This window comes from Podarcis tiliguerta (genome assembly GCF_965153285.1).
Source record: "Podarcis tiliguerta genome assembly, chromosome: 4".
NCBI classification, from domain to species: domain Eukaryota; kingdom Metazoa; phylum Chordata; class Lepidosauria; order Squamata; family Lacertidae; genus Podarcis; species Podarcis tiliguerta.
The window spans coordinates 48,424,277-48,443,351 of NC_139537.1; the positions used below are offsets into that span (position 1 = coordinate 48,424,277).

The 19,075-nt window shown below is 42.6% G+C and overlaps 1 protein-coding gene and 1 long non-coding RNA gene across 6 annotated transcripts in view; one reads left to right on the forward strand and one right to left on the reverse strand.

Moving 5' to 3' along the window:
- Nucleotides 1–19,075, reverse strand: part of APP (amyloid beta precursor protein) — a 140,532-nt gene that overhangs the window by 118,333 nt on the left and 3,124 nt on the right. The window lies entirely within an intron of this gene.
- On the forward strand, nt 353–9,024 carry LOC310676592. 2 transcript variants are annotated; one of them, XR_014510637.1, is made up of 5 exons: nt 353–913; nt 2,088–2,203; nt 3,031–3,158; nt 8,044–8,202; nt 8,618–9,024. It is a non-coding gene; the product is annotated as an uncharacterized lncRNA (long non-coding RNA). The 2 variants fall into 2 exon arrangements; XR_014510638.1 differs by lacking the exon at nt 3,031–3,158.

Consider the following 19,075-nt stretch of genomic DNA (forward strand, 5'->3'; position numbering starts at 1 on the left):
CAAGATTGTAGATAAGCCACTGTTGTCTGGCAAGAACCTCCAAATATACAAAATAGGAAGGAAGAGTCTTAAAGTAAAGCACTAAATACTATTTTCATTTCAAATCCAAGCAATACTCATGACTGGAGGATATTTTATTACAGTGGTACCTCGGGTTAAGTACTTAATTCGTTCCGGAGGTCCGTTCGTAACCTGAAACTGTTCTTAACCTGAAGCACCACTTTATCTAATGGGGCCTCCTGCTGCCGCCACGCTGCCGGAGCACGATTTCTGTTCTCATCCTGAAGCAAAGTTCTTAACCTGAAGCACTATTTCTGGGTTAGCGGAGTGTGTAACCTGAAGCGTATGTAACCCGAGATACCACTGCACTAGACAGGGCACCCTTCTCCAACCCTTATCAATCTCAGTAACTGTGCCCCTTGGTCAGGAGAGATGGGAGTTGTAGCCCAAAACATACAAGGTAAAACTGACAAGGTAAAACCAAAATGGGGAAGATCATGACCCAGTTGTGCTGCTTATAAAAACATTCTTCTCATATCATAAGGTTCATCGCTTGTTTAGACTTCATTTTGATTGCCAAGACATGCATTGGGCAAATTACTCACTTAAATTGACTTAATACGTTTCTTCTTTTCATTCAAAAAGAAAACTGTCAAAACAGTCTAGCCCTCTGGAGCACCATAACACCATTTACTATCAACATACCAATATTTCAAGCACAGACAAGTTGATACGATATTCTGCACCAGTTCTTCCTCAGAATGACAGTTTGCAATAACGGTCATATAAAAGCACAAATTCTTCAAACTGATGTGAAGGAGAGAGAGAGAGATTGAGGGTGAGGAAATAAATCTACAGTTCCTCTTCCCTCTGCCCCAACTGCTTAAGGCTGCTGTTACAAAAAAGAGAAAACGTCACCTTTCGTACATTCATTTTTTAAAAATTCAGAACAAGTGAATACAAAAATAAACAAATTTTGTTTCCTCAGATCACAGTATTGCCTCCAGTATGGCAGGAGGAGTGTATCCCTCCAGGTGGTGTTAGACTACAACTCCCATCAACCAAAGCCGGCATGGCCCATGGTCAGGGTTGATGTGATTTGTAGTCCAGCATTGCCTAAAGGGCCACAGGCTCCCCACACCTATAATACTGAATTCTCTCTAATCCCTAATTGTTTTACATACATACATACATACATACATCTTCAGATTGACTATCCCTGCAATAACACCCTTATTTTCAACTCCTTTTTTTGGTGACGTTTGAACAAAGATACATCTTTCTTTACATTAAAGCACATGGCATGCAACAATTACATAAAAAAATAAACACACAGATAAACGTTTCTGAATTTATTAACAAAGTTGCAGCAAAGTGTATTTACAAAATTATTACAAATATGAAATGATGCATAGTAACATGAGCTCATCTTCCTCTATCCACCATTAGCTTCTCCCTTTTGGCATCAAAAGCTTCTTAAAATCCTCATCCTTTCCCTGGACTCTTCTGTCTAACTGCTGTTCTTTCATCATTGTTTGCTAAAACGAAAATAAAATTCCCCACACTGCAAGCCTATACTTGTCTACTCAGAAGCAAGCCCCACTGAGTTCAACAGAAGTTACTCTTGGGTCAAGGTGTACAGAATTCCTGTCTAAGTAATCTTCACCTGCTCTGTTCAACATGTGAACAGCCACAGATTAGCCACCTACAATTAGTATCATGAAAAATAGTGTGGCGTATTAAACTATTCCTCCCCAAGCAATGCTGCTTCAGTCAACTGCTTTAAAAAGAGCATTAGGCGAGCTTGCGGTTTCAAAGCCTTTTGCTTTGTTTACTAAAGGAAAGTTTAAAGAAAAGCTACATGACTATCATGGGTGGGGATCCAATCTTTTTCCCACCGATGTTGCTGAACTACTGCTCCCATCAGCCAAGACATAGTACATGCTTGCTGGGGCTGATGGGAGTTGTAGTTCAGCACAGTTTGGCTATGTTTAGCCTATAAAAGAGGAGAGTGAGAGGAGATATGATAGCCATCTTCAAATAGCTCAAGGACTGCCACATGGAAACTTGTTTTTTTCCTGCTACAGAGGCGAGGACTCAAACCAATGGATTTAAGACACAAGAATGGAGATTCCGACTAAACATCACGAAGAACTTTTTAACAGTTAGAGCTGCTCAGCAGTGGAACGTACTCCCTCAGAAGGTGGTGGACTCTCCTTCATTGGAGGTTTTTAAGCAGAGGATGAATGGTCATCTGTCATGGATGCTTCAGCTGAAATTCCTGCATTGTAGGGGGTTGGACTAGATGACCATTGGAATCCCTTCCAACCCTACAATTATGATTCTGGCAGGCCAAAGGTTTCCCACTCCTGTCTTAGTGCACTGAAATATTTTCTGATACAACCTCAAAATTACCCGTTAAATTTACCAGGAAACCCACGCCAACAGATGCAAACTTCCTGGCATTTTAGAAATCTCTGTACTGCACTGACAGCAAAATCAATTGTCCCTTGTTAGCAGAGGGCCTAAGCAAATAAGTTTATTTTCCGTTTATTTCACCAGATTAAAAATCATAATATTGAAACAAAATGAAAAAATGACAACGTACGTTTGTTGGACATACTGCAGGTCTTTGACAACAGTATTGTTCTTAAATTTTAAAATAAAGAAACACTGAGTCAGCTGAAAAACAGCATGTAATGTATATATAATAAGTAAACAGAAACAAGGCAGCTACCAAACAAAACCTAGGTATATTTATTTTCATTTCCTCTCCTTTTTCCATTCATTTTTGGCAGCACAGTTTGAAGTCCTCCTCTCCAATGTAAAGTCTTAACTAATTTTTCTTTTATTTACATTAAAGACAAAGCTCAACATATTTTGAAACTTCCAAAATATTAGCAAGTCAATATTTTTTTTTGGGGGGGGGGTTGCTGTCGAGTCCTTTTACTCTCATTTTTCTTTTTCAAAGTGGGGATGGGAGACTTGTTTTGAAAAGTAATACAAGTTTTCCCCACCTTCCTCCAACAGACCAGATTACATGGATGCATTCTGGAGACATTTTACTACTGTAATTCAGTTCTGCTGCTTTCAAGAGCGAGACTGAGTGAAACAAAATATTTCCTCGGCCACAATACGCTTACTGTTTCCAGAGGGAAGTAAGAGGCCCTTTCAGCTTCTCTATTGTCCTATCTTTCTCAAAGATCACTGAAGAGACTTAAAAAACAGTCACAATACAGTACAATATTAGTTAGTTCAGATGAGTGACTAGTACCCAAAATTCCACTTCAATTTAACTTATAAAGAAGATAATACAGTAAAGGTTCTTCCTGGTCATTTTATATCCTGGCATGCTTCCAGAGTTCATAGCTCAAATAGAAGGATAACATAGGCTCTGCCTGGGTTCAAACCCAGTATTTAAAGCAGGCTAACCAGATGTTGGGGATGCGGGTGGTGCTCTGGGTTAAACCACAGAGCCTAGGGCTTGCCGATCAGAAGGTTGGCGGTTCGAATCCTGGCGACGGGGTGAGCTCCCATTGCTCGGTCCCTGCTCCTGCCAACCTAGCAGTTCGAAAGCACGTCAAAGTGCAGGTAGATAAATAGCAGGAAGGTCAACGGCGTTTTGGTGCGCTGCTCTGGTTTCGCCAGAAGTGGATTAGTCATGCTGGCCACATGACCCGGAAGCTGTACACCGGCTCCCTCGACCAATAAAGCGAGATGAGCGCCGCAACCCTAGAGTCGGCCACGACTGGACCTAATGGTCAGGGGTCCCTTTACCTTTACCTTTAACCAGATGTTGAGCTCCTATCATCCTGTGCTGGCTGGGGCTAACAGAGTTGGAGTCCAGCAACATCTGGAGAGCCACAGGTTTGTAACCCCTGCTCAACCCCCCCTCCCAAAAAAAACCCTCAACCTCAGGCAGCAAGGCTGGCAAAGATCTCCACCTGAGACCCTGAAGAGCCACTTCCAGACAGTGTAAACCATGGTTTCCTAAACTTGGTCACTAGCTGTTGTTGGACTACAACTCCCATCATCCCTAGCTAGCAGGAACAGGTGTCAGGGAAGATGGGAACTGTAGTCCAAAAACAGCTGGAGACCCAAGTTTGGGGAACCCTAGCATGACAATTTCTAGATAGGTGGACCAATAGTTTGTTCAGTGTAAGACAGCAGGTTCATAATTTTGTATCCTTGCTGCAATCAAAGCCATTAGTGACTCACTGAGAATTTTCCATTCTAACTTGGATGACTTGGGAGCGGGGAGATGAACTATTTGGACAGGTGAGCCCATTCTGCCTACCTCCTCCTGCTTCACATTTGACTGCTTAAAACCAGAACTATTTCACACAATGGCCTTTCATTGGCCTTGGTTTTCAGTGGTCAGAGACACGGTCAGAGCTGTGGGGGGGGGGATTCATGCTGGTTACGTTCTTAACAAAGTAATGGAAAGGCAGAAAGCAAACTTCACTCACAGAATGGCAAAATATAATAAGCAAGTCTCCTTTTGTTGTGTATGTGCAAAACAGCTTTGAAATGATGAAACTCCTCCAGTGACAGTGTGTGAATTGTGGACTCAGCTATTCACTTAATTTAACACAGGAATATGCTATTCATAAGCTGAAAGCTCAAAGTAACACAGTACGCTCTTTTTTGTTTTTTAAAGTGCTGATCAAATCCAATATGTCTAAGCATGCTGCATGGGGGAAGGAGGAAGAAGGAAAAAACACCTCTGTGAAAACTGCACGCCACTTCAAGTTTTCAATGTAATCTATCACAAACAAAACTAACGAGAGCAGCTGCTAAACCTACCGGTATCAAATGGGCATCAAAATATTTGGAACAAGCTACAGGATGTGAGTAGTAGAATATCACACAACTCAACATCTGATATGGACACAGCCATGCAGAGTTCACCAAGAGGTCTGCAAGCTTCCCAGCATGGAACACAGCAGCCACAGAAAAATACTATAAATGCAACGGTTCAGCACAGAGTTGCCTTGCTGAAAAGAGGCATTGTGAGTTATTCTGCATTACCGGACTAGATTAAACAGATGACATTAAACACTGTCTTTATAACCGCAGCCTGCATCAATTCGCACCAACAAATTCCTAAACAACTTGGACCTCAAATAACTGAAGGAGAACCTCACCCCCAAGGTGCTGATACAGAGGAGGCCCTGCTGGCAGTTGTTCCACCCTGCAAAGTTTTGTCAAATAAACATGCTAAATCAGATCCCAATCAAGTTAGGACTACTGGAGCATTTTCAAAAATGTTTCCCAATTCATAATTTGCCAGAAAGCCAAGATGGCTTCTGGCAATGGGGATGGAAGGTTTTATGGCATTTTTAGTTGGCAACTCTTCTGTTTTGCCTAAACTACAAAGTTTTCATCAGTTGTATGGCATTATGTCTGTTATAGCACCCTGCCAACCCCCCAAATAAACAATCCCTGGATTACTGTTTGGTGAGTTGTAGATAATAATTGTCAGCTTCAGTGCTTTTTACCTCCAGGGCTACTCTCGTTTTCCTACTCATATTGAAATACTGCCCCACAATGAGGCCAAACTTAAGATTCGCAAAATGTTTAGGGGTATCCGTACCCCTGAGTTCCCCACCACCACCCAGAAAATAAGCACTGGTCACCTCTATCCTCTTCATCCCTACCTCTGAGAACAGGAAATGCCCATTTGTCTTTAGTACCAATATGCTCCTGAATAAATTAGACATCAAAAGAAGAAGTGTCCATTGAGATGCACTGAGCTGGATTCAAATTCCTAAATATTAAATCCCTGGTGGGCAGTGTGTACTGCAAGATTTGAATATCACTGTGCAAACTGCCCCACAAATTGTGGTTGATATTAGCCAATAAAAGGAAACTGTTAGTTTAATGTATTTCCAAATGTTCTTTTACCGCCTGCTTTAAACATGTACAACTGCTGATCTTCTACACACAAACACTTAGTTTTGAGAGGTGACCTGCCTTTGTTCTGCATAAAACATAGCACACAATAATATTCAAGTCAAAATAGGATCAAAACAAGGGAAATGAGTATTAAATCAAAGAATTCCGACACTTTCCCTTGTCAGCTGTCTCAAGACAGATGGAGAACCCATGCGGCTGTCCAAGCATAGACGCTGTTCTGAGAATTCACCTCCTACAACGCAATATTAAGTCACTCTTGTATGTCTGCCAAGTCATTCCACAAGACTGTGGATTTTGGTAGGTATTCAGTCACTTCAGAAGTACAGTCTACACATTATAACTTATGCATCGGTTGTCAAAGTGAATTCAACACTGAAGTTTTAAAACCATTTCACACATCTTGTATTCTCACTGATGGAAGGGGTATTTTCGGAGGGAGTACAGAAATCATATCTATCTACGGATACGGCGCAGGGTGAAGAAACTAATACAAGACCTAAGTGACATGACAGAGAATGGTATGACCAGACGCAGGGGAGCAGCATTCTTAGCACACTAGTTTTCCACACAGGATAAATGGCTATGAAAATAACACCCTGCTATTACCTCAGCTATGCCCTGACTCGCTGAGTTCAGAATTCAATGAAAGCACAAAGGGAGACCGAAGACTGCACACCCAAAGATATCACTGAGACACGCATCCAGAACCTGCTAAACCGAGAACCTGTTATCTTAGCCACAAAGCAACAAACATCTCTTTTCCAACGCACACTTAACTGTGAGAGCACAGGCCCTGCTTAAAAATAGCTGAATAAATGGCTCTATGTGAACTGAATGCTGGAATCTCTTCGTTTATGTGAATACACTTCCCCTATTCAATAAGGAACAACTGAAATGTGATATATGCACTGGGACCAAAGCCCTAAATAATTATCACTCAGGGCAGAAAATCACATACGCGTTGGATTCAGGCTAAGTGTGCAACAATGCTCCTCTCTGCCATGCTGATGACTGGGGAAGGGGGGGGGCGCATAGGTGCCTTTCTGCTGGACTGCACCAGAAGTGCAATGGGGGGGGGGGGATGGGACTCGGCTGCAGCAAAGGTCTGATCTGTGACCAGGTGGATGGAAAGCTAAGGTAGACAGTTTGCCTGCCGGTGGTAGAGAATGGGGCGTCTCTGGGTTGTGGATCCCAATCTCCAGGCTGCCATTGCACCTTCCACTCTGGCCAGAGGGAGCCAACAGAGCTTGGCACACAGCAGTGGAACCGAACCAGTTCTCGCCAGCCCCACACGATTGCTCTGCTCAGGACTCAAACGTAGCTTAGCCATCGTCTAACCTGTCGCAGTCATTTCAATGGGACTGTACATAACAAGCCAAACTGACAAGGCACCTCTCCCTAAGGAAAGACTTCATTTCATTTTAAAAAGCCGTTCTAGTGATCGTCTTGTACTATTTTTAAATGATGTTTTATTTCTGTAAACAACGTTGATGTTGCCTCACATAAATGGTGTCATGTAAATACTCTTATATAAAGAAAGCAAACACATTTCACCACAGCACCTCCTGCTCCACCTACATCACTGCAGGAGCCAGGATAAGAGGCGGGGGTGGGGTGGGGGGGTGGGCTGGGAAACAGCTAAATTGCTCTCAGATTAGACAGTGCTTATTTCTGATTTTAGGGACGCGGGTGGCGCTGTGGGTAAAAGCCTCAGCGCCTAGGGCTTGCCGATCGAAAGGTCGGCAGTTTGAATCCCCGCGGTGGGGTGCGCTCCCGTTGCTCGATCCCAGTGCCTGCCAACCTAGCAGTTCGAAAGCACCCCTGGGTGCAAGTAGATAAATAGGGACCGCTTACTGGCCACGTGACCCGGAAGTGTCTCCGGACACTTCCGGAGTGAGATGGGTGCACAACCCTAGAGTCTGTCAAGACTGGCCCCGTACGGGCAGGGGTACCTTTACCTTTACCTTATTTCTGATTTTAAGAAGTGGAGAGCATTCTTGGATGCCAAAATTTAAAATACCAGAACATAAAGAATCAGCGCGTATATAGGATATATATATGCATGTATTTCCTATAAACATAATTAGCACTGACTTACAAATTGTATTTTTCTCCCTCTTCAAGATAACACCATCTAATTACCGGTCTGTACCATCTGTAACAACACCAAAACCTTTTTCTTCTGGAGGAGGAATCTACTCAAGAGCAGTTATTAAGTTTGGGAAAGCAGCAATTGTATATACAAGGAGTGGAATGTAATTTCACCGCCAGGAGAATTTATATGTGAGTTAAGAGCTTGGGGGGGGGGAGAGAGATGGGGGAGCAGAAAAGAAACACAGTCTTTGCTAGCTCTGCATCTGACCTGAAAATGCCAAAAAAAAAAAAAAAAGGAAGATGCCTGACTGCTAAGAGCTGAGCAGGTGCATAAACTGCAGGGGACTTTTCTTTCAACGCTGCAGCTTTCAAATAAAATGGCACCTTGAGGCATCGGTAGGTAACAAAACAAAGCTGTGCAAACCAGCCATATGGTCACGTTATGTATTTGTTTCCCCCTGCAAAGCACAGTTCTGCTTCCAGTGGAGGGCATTTATTAAAAACATGCTTCCAAATAACATCAAATAACAAGTTTCCAGCAATGCACATCTGGGGCAAATGCTTTATTACTCCGAGTCCTTTGCTCTCTTTGTCTGCCTCCCAGGTAAGAAGACGACAAATCTCCCTACATTCCCTGTCGAAGCAGCTCTAATAGCTTTGGACCTTTAGCCAGTTTCTGAGCCCTCCACCTGACGGACAGTAGCACCGGCGAAATTGAGGAATGCATTGCAGCAGCAAAGGAATCAATGGCTGCATTATGTTCACAGTATTCGTAATAAAGGAGTTCATTTAAAATGATCATAGCACTAAAAGGTTTTCGAAAATCTGTAAGCAGCTCTCTGCTATGTTCTTATGTCGATACGATTATAAAGGAATATTAAGTTACACAACATTACCCTGAGATTGAAGCCCAAATTTCAAAGGAACCAGCATTCCAGGGCTGGCCAAACTTTCCCCAGAGGCAACTCAAACCGCTTTAACAGATAAAGGGAGAGAGATCCCTCAAAAACCCTTAAAAAAAACACAAAAAAACACTATACTGTTCTATTCTACAGTCTTGCGTCCTCACACCCCCACTTCCCCCTCAGCATTCAGCTGCTCCATTCAGAAGCCACTTTGTCAACTGAGACGGTCTCCTAATGCCAAGTTATGCCGTGGGATAAGATGCCTGGAACTCAAAGCATCTGGAAATATTCCCTCACAGACACTTAACACTATTCAAGATGGTAACGTCCTCTAGACACGCCACTATAAACAGAAAGAAAGATGAGAGAGGGGGCAAAACGGCAGTTTGCTCTTAGGTTTCTTGGTCATACTGGGGCTCCAGAGCATTGGGGGCGGGGTTGGGGGGGAGGCAGAGGCACACACTAAAACAAATTTGGTTGCCATAGCAAACAACTCACTCATTTTTGGCCACTTGCATGAAAGCGATTGCCACTCAGCCTCGATGCTCCGCTTTCACAAGAGTCTTTTAAACCCAGCCTGTCCCTAGCTATGCTCACTGGGGCTGACAGAAGTTGATGGCCAAAACATGTGGAAGGGACCTGGTTGCGGAAAGGCTGTTTCAGCCTCTTGTCATGCTCCAGAAAGGAGAAGCAAACTGCTAGTAACAAAGCAAGAAGCAAAAATAAACAACAAACCATGAGGGCAACAGTTCTGCTTTTCTGTCCCGCTGACTTAAATAACCTAAAATACAGGGTGGGGGAAATCCAGTAATTTCAGCTACACCTGCCCCCCCCCCACTTGCAGAGACTCAATGACACCCCCCAAATACTAGACTGAAGGGTCTCTGCCCAGCTCCCCCTTGAAAGCTGTGCTTGGACAAAATGTTGGCTCCAGATGTGTGGGGGGGAGTAAAGGACCCCTGGATGGCTAAGTCTAGTCAAAGGTGACTATGGGGTTGCGCTCATCTCACTTTCAGGCCGAGGGAGCTGGTGTTTGTCCATAGACATATTTCTGGTGTCCAGCATGACTAAACCGCTTCTGGCACAACAGAACACTGTGATAGAAGCCAGAGTGCATGGAAACGGTGTTTACCTCCCCGCCGGAGCGGTACCTATTTATCTACTTGCACAGCTGTGCTTTCGAACTGCTAGGTTGGCAAGAGCTGCGACACAGCAACGGGAGCTCATTGCGGGGATTTGAACTGCCGACCTTCCGAATGGCAAATCCAAGAGGCTCAGCAGTGGAGCTCAAAGACCACCTGGCCCCCACATGCCAAACATCTCTCAGCCCAGGCTTTCTACAGAAGGAGCCATATGGTGCTTGCATCGTGGTTAGGCAGGAAGCTTCTTCATTGAATTGAGGCAGAAGAACTCCAAACAAGTCATTTGGGACATGATAGCTCCCCCCCCCCTTTTGATTCCCAAGAGCCACACATCTCCCTGGCCTCTTTCTGTAACAAAAGCTTAACATTTAATAATTTGAATTATTCTTGTCTGTGTGTGGCAATGCTTGCCCTCCTTGGCCAAGCCAGCTGCTTTACTCTAACAGTCTACCATTTACAAAGCCCTCTCTGTGTATCCTCAGCTCAACTCCTCCTCTATTCAATAAGACTTAACACAGAGATCATTTTACGGAAAACTTCAAAAGAAAGGCGCTTATACCTCACACTCTCCACAACCCTCATTCCTGTTCATGCTACCAGAGGTTGGCTACCGGAATAATCAAGAACAGATATTCAATTAGAGATGGAATTCTTTTCTTTGAACAGGAGGCAGGAGCCACTAATACGGAAATAATGGATTTGACAGAAGGTGCGGTGGCTTTAGACTCTAACGAAACCTTACTATCAAGACAATTTAGGCTGCAAAACTACATATAGCATCTGAGTACAGATCGGCTGAAAACAGAACTAGCCTAAGGATAACTTCAGCATGTAAGGTGACAAGACAGTTTAGCGATTACAGAGTAAACAAGGTTAGATATGTTGGGAGCGCGTTCAGATCACACAAACAAGAAGTGCTGTTTATGTCACACTCTCTTACAAAACAACTCTAACTGCGGTATGAGACATTTCCTCGTTGGCCCTTCTCTATTAGAATAAAGTCACAGCAGTTCCAGGCAATGGTATATCTCTGCATTCTTCCCAAAGTACAACTTGTCTGGTCTCAACCTCAGTTGTAACATCAACAGCTGAGATGAGGGCCAGGTTGATAAAGACTATGATGTGGGGGGTGGGCACTGAACCTGAGGCCCCCAGATGCATTGGGCTCCAATTCCCATCAGCCCCACCCTGAAAGGCCAATGATCAGGGATGATGGTATTTGTAGTCCCACAATCTCTGATGGACCACAGGTTCCTCACCCCTCTACACAGTTCCAGAGGTTGGGAGACCTCTTGCTTGTGGGATCTACTTTTATTCAAACCCCAAGATCCATCAATCAGGGATCAGTGCAACCACCATTAAAGAATTCCAAGCTGGGGAATATTTCTTTAGTACCAGAACTGAGCAGAGCATACAGTCTTCCCACAGAAATTTCCACTCATGTGTGCTATTTTTAAAAAAAAAAACAAAAAACACCCCACATGTTTTGTTACTCCAAGCTTTCTTCATTTCAGGAGTATAATAAGCAGGCCACTGCTGCTGTACAATTGTACATCATAAATCTACTGCAGGCTGCCCATAGATCTACCAGTACACCCAGATCTGCTTTTGGTAAAGACTATATGAACATTCTGGTTTCTTAATCTCACAATAAACATTTCAGGAAGATGTTCAGTTCTAGAACACATGAATGTACATACATAACCTGCCAATAATTTTTAATTCAAAGTAGATGTTCACATGGCAAAGGGTCAATACAATTCTTTGTTCCTTAGTGTGCACACGTGTGCTAAAAAATTGCATATTTTGTTACCATATGCAATGATGTTCAGAACTGCTATCTATTATAAACCCCAACCAGTTGGAACTTAGGTTATGTTATGTGGAGTACATAACTCATTATCACAAGCTATCCATCCATACATCAAGGGAATGACTGCACCAATGCTGTTGATACTTTGAGAATTGTGTAACAACTATATACATTAGAAATATTCCATGTCAAGATAAAAAACCAACAAACCTTTGCAAGGTAAAAATCACTACGCCTCTGACAAAGCAACTTTTCTGATGCTGAATATTTAACTATTTTTCTTGATCCTTGTCTGAGAAATTTTCAACTTTCGCCAGTTATGTGGTTCATACAAATCTATTCAAAGTAATTGTGTTTCTTTAGAATGCTAGAAAGTGTAAATTGAAGAGTCAAAATGATTTGCATTCAAATCCCAAATTAAGATATGCACTCTTGGGTAATTTACTCTGCCCAATGCTTTATTCTATTTTCTTTTAAAAACCCAGTAACACACATTTAACTAAAATATAAATATAGCTCTGGGTGGAATCCACACAAGCTGTTCCTCCAATTATATTTATAGTTATAGCAATTGCAACAGAATGAAGTAAATAAGGAATTAATACAGAAAGAAGCAAATCCTTAGCAATCCATTATTGCTATCATGAGCCATTTGCATACAAAAATTCAATGTAAAAGTTCCACAAGAGTGTCCAGCTGCATTATTGCTAAAAGTGAATAGTCAGTGGTTTTTAGGAAGTCCACAAACAGATTGTGAAGACAACAACCATGTCCTTGTGTTTGACTCTCAGCAACAAAGGTTTGAAATTAGCAGGGTGTCAGGCGCATTTTGCACCTAAAGATTCTCCATTTGCGAGCACCTCAACAGGTCTGGCTGCCATTTTTTGCGCTGGGCTGACACTCAAGAATTACTGAAATGTATGTACTTTGAAGCCTCAAAGTATATGTTAAGGATAGACTATATGTTAAGGAGTTTAACAATAAAGAGTACAGTGTTTTGAAAACTGAAGTATGGTATCAATATTTTTATTGTAAACACCAAATTAAACATGCATTAACAATTTCCAAGTTTCTAACACTGTCAGCAACCAGTATTTGGGGACTGAAACACTGAACGTTCCATTTTGCATCATCAATGAATCTGTCCAACCTTCTAGAATTTGAAGTTGATAATATGGACTGTTCCAATTCCAACATAAAACTGCCTACAAGTATAAACTAGCACATTAGAGACAAAGCAGCCACTCCTTGTTGTTCTAAGTTTCTACTTACAGAGAAGTATATTTTTTACGCCGGGAGCCCTTTATGAATTGACCCAGGTTGTCCACCCAACCACCTGATTCTGCTCCATGTGTGAACCAGGCCCAGGAGAAGAAAATAAGCAAAAGAAAATCAAGCAAAGCTAACAGCAAACCTGAAAAGGACCAACAAAAGCTTCAGATAAATAATATTTAACAAATGCAAAACATTTAGTTATCCAAACACTTAAGAATCCATAACAGATATGCTATGACTATGGAAGTTTGAAACAAACAATCCATAAGCCCTTTCAAAATACACATACACAAACTGCTCCACATTCGAGAGAACCAACCAACTAGAAGAAGAAGAAGAAGAAGAAGAAGAAGAAGAAGAAGAAGAGTTTGGATTTGATATCCCGCCTTTCACTCCCTTTAAGGAGTCTCAAAGCGGCTAACATTCTCCTTTCCCTTCCTCCCCCACAACACTCTTTGAGGTAAGTGGGGCTGAGAGACTTCAAGGAAGCGTGACTGGCCCAAGGTCACCCAGCAGCTGCATGTGGAGGAGCGGAGACGCGAACCCGGTTCCCCAGATTACGTGACTACCGCTCTTAACCACTACACCACACTGGCTCTGACCCCTAACTACCAGGGGTCCTCTTAGGCAAATCATAAAACCACAGACACACAGAACTGTAAAGCTGGAAGGACCATGTAGGTCATTTAGTCCTGAAATGCAGGAACATTTTGCCCAACATGGGGCTCAAACCCACAACCGTGAGATTAAGAGTCTCATGCTTTACCGAGTTATCTTCATATCACATATTCATGTATAACTGGTAAGTGGGCACTGCTACTAAGCAGGAGAGGGCCAATAAAAGCAAGTACCCATTCAAGATATTTTAACAATTTAAAAGAATTGCATCACACTGAAGCCAATCTAAAGACTCACTATCTCTACTATACAAACACTTTCCTCAGGAGTTTCTTTATGACCAGCATGGCAGAATGCCTTGTTTTTAAAAGGATTGCACGCTATCCAGCTCCATAAAACCCAGTGAGTGATCAGATGACTCCAACTTTGAAGACTGTGCATGGTGTTTCAGCTTTCCCAGATCATAAGCGGCCCCCATCATCCCAAATGCATTTACTTGGACAAGCCCAGGCCTGGCATCGGCTGTGCCATGCATCACCCGTCTCACTTCCAGCAGGAAGCAGGAGACTCTCCCAACAGGAAAGGGACTTGCCTTTATTCAGAACACTTTTTGCTCCCCAAAATCAACATTACAGTGCACAACTGGCAGGGCTGAACCAAAACACTTTGCCATTCCCAACAGCGCTTCAACACAGTCTTACAGCATTGCCAAGGATGGTAGGGCAGATTTCTCATATTCTTCCCTTCTTCCCTGGGACCTCTAAAGTTATTTATTTTTATTTGCATTTCTATCCCAGCAATTTCTCCCCGCCCCAGGAGCTCCAGAGGGTATTTAAGCCCCCACCCCCTTATTCAATCCCTACCACAATCCTGAGCAGTAGGTTAGGCTGAGAGGCAGTCTAGATGCCCAAGTGGGGATTTGAACCCCGAGTCCCAGCAGCGTTCAAGATAAGCCAGGCACATTTTGCGACTGGTGTGGGTCCAATTACAACTACACGGAGATCTCTGGATGCCAGGTTGGCAACTGACATCTCCACCTGGCTGGCCCCTCCAGCTTTCTTCAGAAGGTAAGCAGAAGAGCTTATTCACTGCATTTATCTCCCACCTTTCTTTCCAAGGAATGCATGGTTCCCATCAGCCTCAAAGCCAATGGTCAAGGATAACAAGGCTTCTAACAATGTGGGGAGGACAACATCTGAGAAGGTTTCATTTAGAAGGTTTCATTTAGACCAGGATCATCCTCAACTCCCCAGGGGGATTGAACCTAAGACCTTCTGCATGCAAAGCACATGCTCTATCACTCTTCGTCTGCAATCAGACCACCAACGGGGAGCACGTAAAGCTGTCCTCCGACACATTAACCCAGCTCCCAAGAGTCCCTCTTTCAAAGCTTTGGAAATTAATGGCAATCCTACATTCTCAGTATTTAATTAGAAGGGGTGTTGGAAGACACCAAACAGCAGGTGGAATACAGCCTTATGGGTCACTTAGGACAGGTCATGCCTGCAGGTTTGAACCAAGCAGGGTCTGAATTTGTTTTAATCAATCACTTTGGCAGTTCAGATATTTCAGACCCTGAAAGGAGATTGCCATTTATTTTTTTTAGTAACTATGCAAAAACAGACTCGGAATTAGTGGGACAATGCCTTTATTAGGCCAATTTATCTTAAAAATCAAGGATGTTGATTTTAATGTTATACAGAACTCTTTTTTCTAGGTATTGTTCTGAAGAAAAGAAATAAGCTAAGCACCGCCTACCCAGCCTTTGAACATAACCAATGAATCACACTGCCATCTCTGAATGTTAACAAGTCACCACACAGACTTGACTGGCACAAATAGCTAGTCCCCAAACAAACAGCAGATTCTCAGCCTACGCCTGACCTCTGGGGTCTGGGATATCAACATGTGGAATCAGGGTATGGGCACCAGGCTTCAGTCAGGGCAAATAGGAATCAAGAAAACCACAATTGATAACCACATAACATAGACCTGTGTCAACATGTCCTCAGATGTTAACTATATAGTCCTGCAACCTGAGGCAGTAGTAAACGTATGCAAAGTATTTCATGGGGAATACTATGAGGAACATGACCACATACACAGGTCAACTTAAGATCAAGACCCATAGATAGCAAGATTAGTCAGAGTGCAAAATATACAATTAGGAACAGATAGGGAAAGATAGGGAAAAGTGACTTTTGCACATCCTGAACAAAAGAAATAAAAACAAACCAGCAACGTCTTTGGTCCATTTGAAATCAGTCAGTTCTGTTGAATACTACCAAGCTGTCCTGAGGATTATGGCTATGTTACAGGCTCTATTTAAGCAATCGTCCAAACTATGGTTTGCAAAATTGGAAACAAGACATGGTTTGTCTGTTCCCTCTTCCCCTCACATGCAACTTCCTCCTGTTTCCTGCCATAGTTTGCTGCAACATTCAGGTCAGTAACTATAGCCTTTGTGACCTGGGATATATAAAAATGAACTGGAGTAGGAAGTCACATATAAAAGGGTAAGGAAAAGGAGTACAAATTCCTGATTGTTGGCCATGGGATTTTAGTTTTAGACCACAAAAAACTGTATTTAGCATTGTGCCAGCAAACATACCCAGTGCTAGAAATAGCACACTTTGGACTTCTGTAACCCTATACTACCAAAGAACATGTATTTTAGTTTCTGACATCCGAGAAGCAGGAAAAATTAAAAGTTGAAAATAGAAACCACCAATTTTGTAGTAAACAAAAGAAAGTGTATCATTTGGACACAAACAGTTGCATACAGTCACAATACTGATGACTAGCTGCATATTTGGATATTGAGTCTGGTTTTATATTACAATATTAAAACCATCGGGCTCATCAAAAAAACATTAAAAACCCAACAGGCAAAATATTGCTATACTACAGCTATTGTTGCCGATCAAATAAAACTGATGCACTTCACGTCTGTAGCCAAGTTTATTTGTTGTGTCAACCTGTAACTTTCCTATTTAATAAGCAAACTACAAGGCACCATTTCATAAAAGAAATATGGTCATGTATTCAGTTTGTTAAAATATGTAACAAAGAACACTCCGCTAGCTAGTACAAAAGTTCTACTTAGTCAACATGTTTGAATACTTATACCATATAACCGATAAACATAAACATTTTATTTGGGAAATAAATTGCAGGCACATGAGTAGCAGAAAGAATGCCCAAGGCCTTTTTCTCTTGGTGACTTAAATCATTCTATCCTGCACCTAATGCACACCACTGCATAACATATCTTGTATGAACACCAAAGGCATTTTAAGAGGCATTCCTGCAGCAAGCTACTCTCAGTCACTGGAGGGAACCTGCAGCTCCCCATACATTGTTGGACTACAGCTCATATCATCCCTGAGCACTGGCCATGCTGGCTGGGAGCTAGGGAAGCAGTGTTAGAAACTCAGATTTATAAGCTAGGCGCCAAATGGCTCCTTAAACCAGGGTCACAGTCACCAAAATGCAATGCCTAGTTGCCATCTGGGAGCCAGACAGCTCGAAAGTCTTATTTTTTCAATACAACTTTTTGGTTCCTGAAATTCATTCTGATTGTGCAGATAAAATATAATGCATAGAATTCTACAGGACGTGAAAACAGGCAAGATCCAGGCACGCACCACTGGATGGTGGAGATGTCAAGTGGCAAATTTCAAACAAGGTAGGGAATTTGTAATCCATTAAAATCTGGAGGCCCCCAAGGTCTTTATCCCTAATCCTGAGTCTCACCAAAACTCAAACCTGAGCAGCTTCCACAGACAACACGTTTTATTTTGGCTGAAAGAAAGCACTCAGCAATACCTATACAAAAGTCCCATACTCAAGCCTCAGGTTTGGAAATTAAATAAGCATCTTTATTATCTACAAGCTTGCATTCTAAGAGTTGCAACTTCCTTTGTAAACATTGGCCTTGGAATGATTTCAACATTCAATAGAAATAACAAATCTTCAGTTAAGGCTGTAATTAACATCTTCAGCACATAATTTTGTTTTATAAAATGAGCTTCACAAAGACAATTTAATTATGTCCAAATGGGTTAACACTGAAATCTGACAATTTGCAGCAAATGATGCCGGGGGGGGGGGGGGAAGAGTGAAAAGAAAATCTATCCAAGGCCATAACTGAAAGCAGAGGCGGGTTTGCAACTGTAGACAATATTGTTCATCGCAACACCCATCCTTTCCTAATGAATCTGACATTATTCAGAACAAGGCCATGTAAATTAGTTCAGTACAGTAGGATGGTTTCATTTTGTAAAACGAAAAGCAAGTGGGATGCGCAACAATACGTTGCAATGTAAATTCTCCCCCTGGGGAAGGTGTGGCTCTCCAGATGTTGTAGTACAATGTTGTGTTTTAATTGTTGTAAGCCGCTCTTGGCACATGGGGTGAAGGGCGGGTAATAAATTGTAATACTAATAATAGTAATAATAATACAACTCCCATCATCCCTGACCAGTAGCTGTGCTACCTGCTGTCCTGATGGGAGTTGTCCAATAATATCCAGAGGGACAAAGACTCCCAAACCCTCCTCCAACAGGACTACTTCTGTCCCGGATGACATCCAGGTAGCCATGCCTTCCTCCAGGATCCTATAAGCTGTCAAAGGGTCAAACCAGGCAATTCACTTTTTTCTCTGGTACTTCTGCAAACCTCTGAGCTTCCTTGAGCCTGCTGATTTTGTTTCAAAATGGCATTAGTTTGGCTCCATTTCTCTCGGTACAAGGGCACCAAGTTCACCATGAGAGGGACTGATGTGTCCTTTGTCTTAATTCTTACCCACCCATGGAAAAGGGGTAATAATATTGCTGAGGGTTCAGTTTGAACTAAGGTACAACAGAGTGTTGTGCTTGGGGCCAGACCTTACATGCCAGAGATGGGCTCCGTCACATATGAAGGAAGCTTGTAAACAGCTGCTCATCCCGGGGCAGGTAAAAATAGGGTTCTCCAAGACAGCCCTGGCAGGAAAAAACAGTTCTCTCCATTTCTGAGGCCAGCAGGGACTGACACTGTAACCTAACCCACCCGCACACCTTTGTGCTGGGCAGGGTGTGTTTCTCACAACCAGCCACCAACTTGGATTAAAGGAGCAGATTCATGAAGGGTAAGGCTTTCAAAAGCTACTAGCCCCACTGTTCAGAGGCAGTGTGACTTCCAGTTGCTGAAACCACAGGTGGAGGAAAGTGCTGTTGTGTTCTGGGGTCCTGGGAGAACAGGACCTGAACTAGAATCAGTGTTAGAAACTAGGATAGCAAAGCTATTCACCACATGGCTCCTGGAAC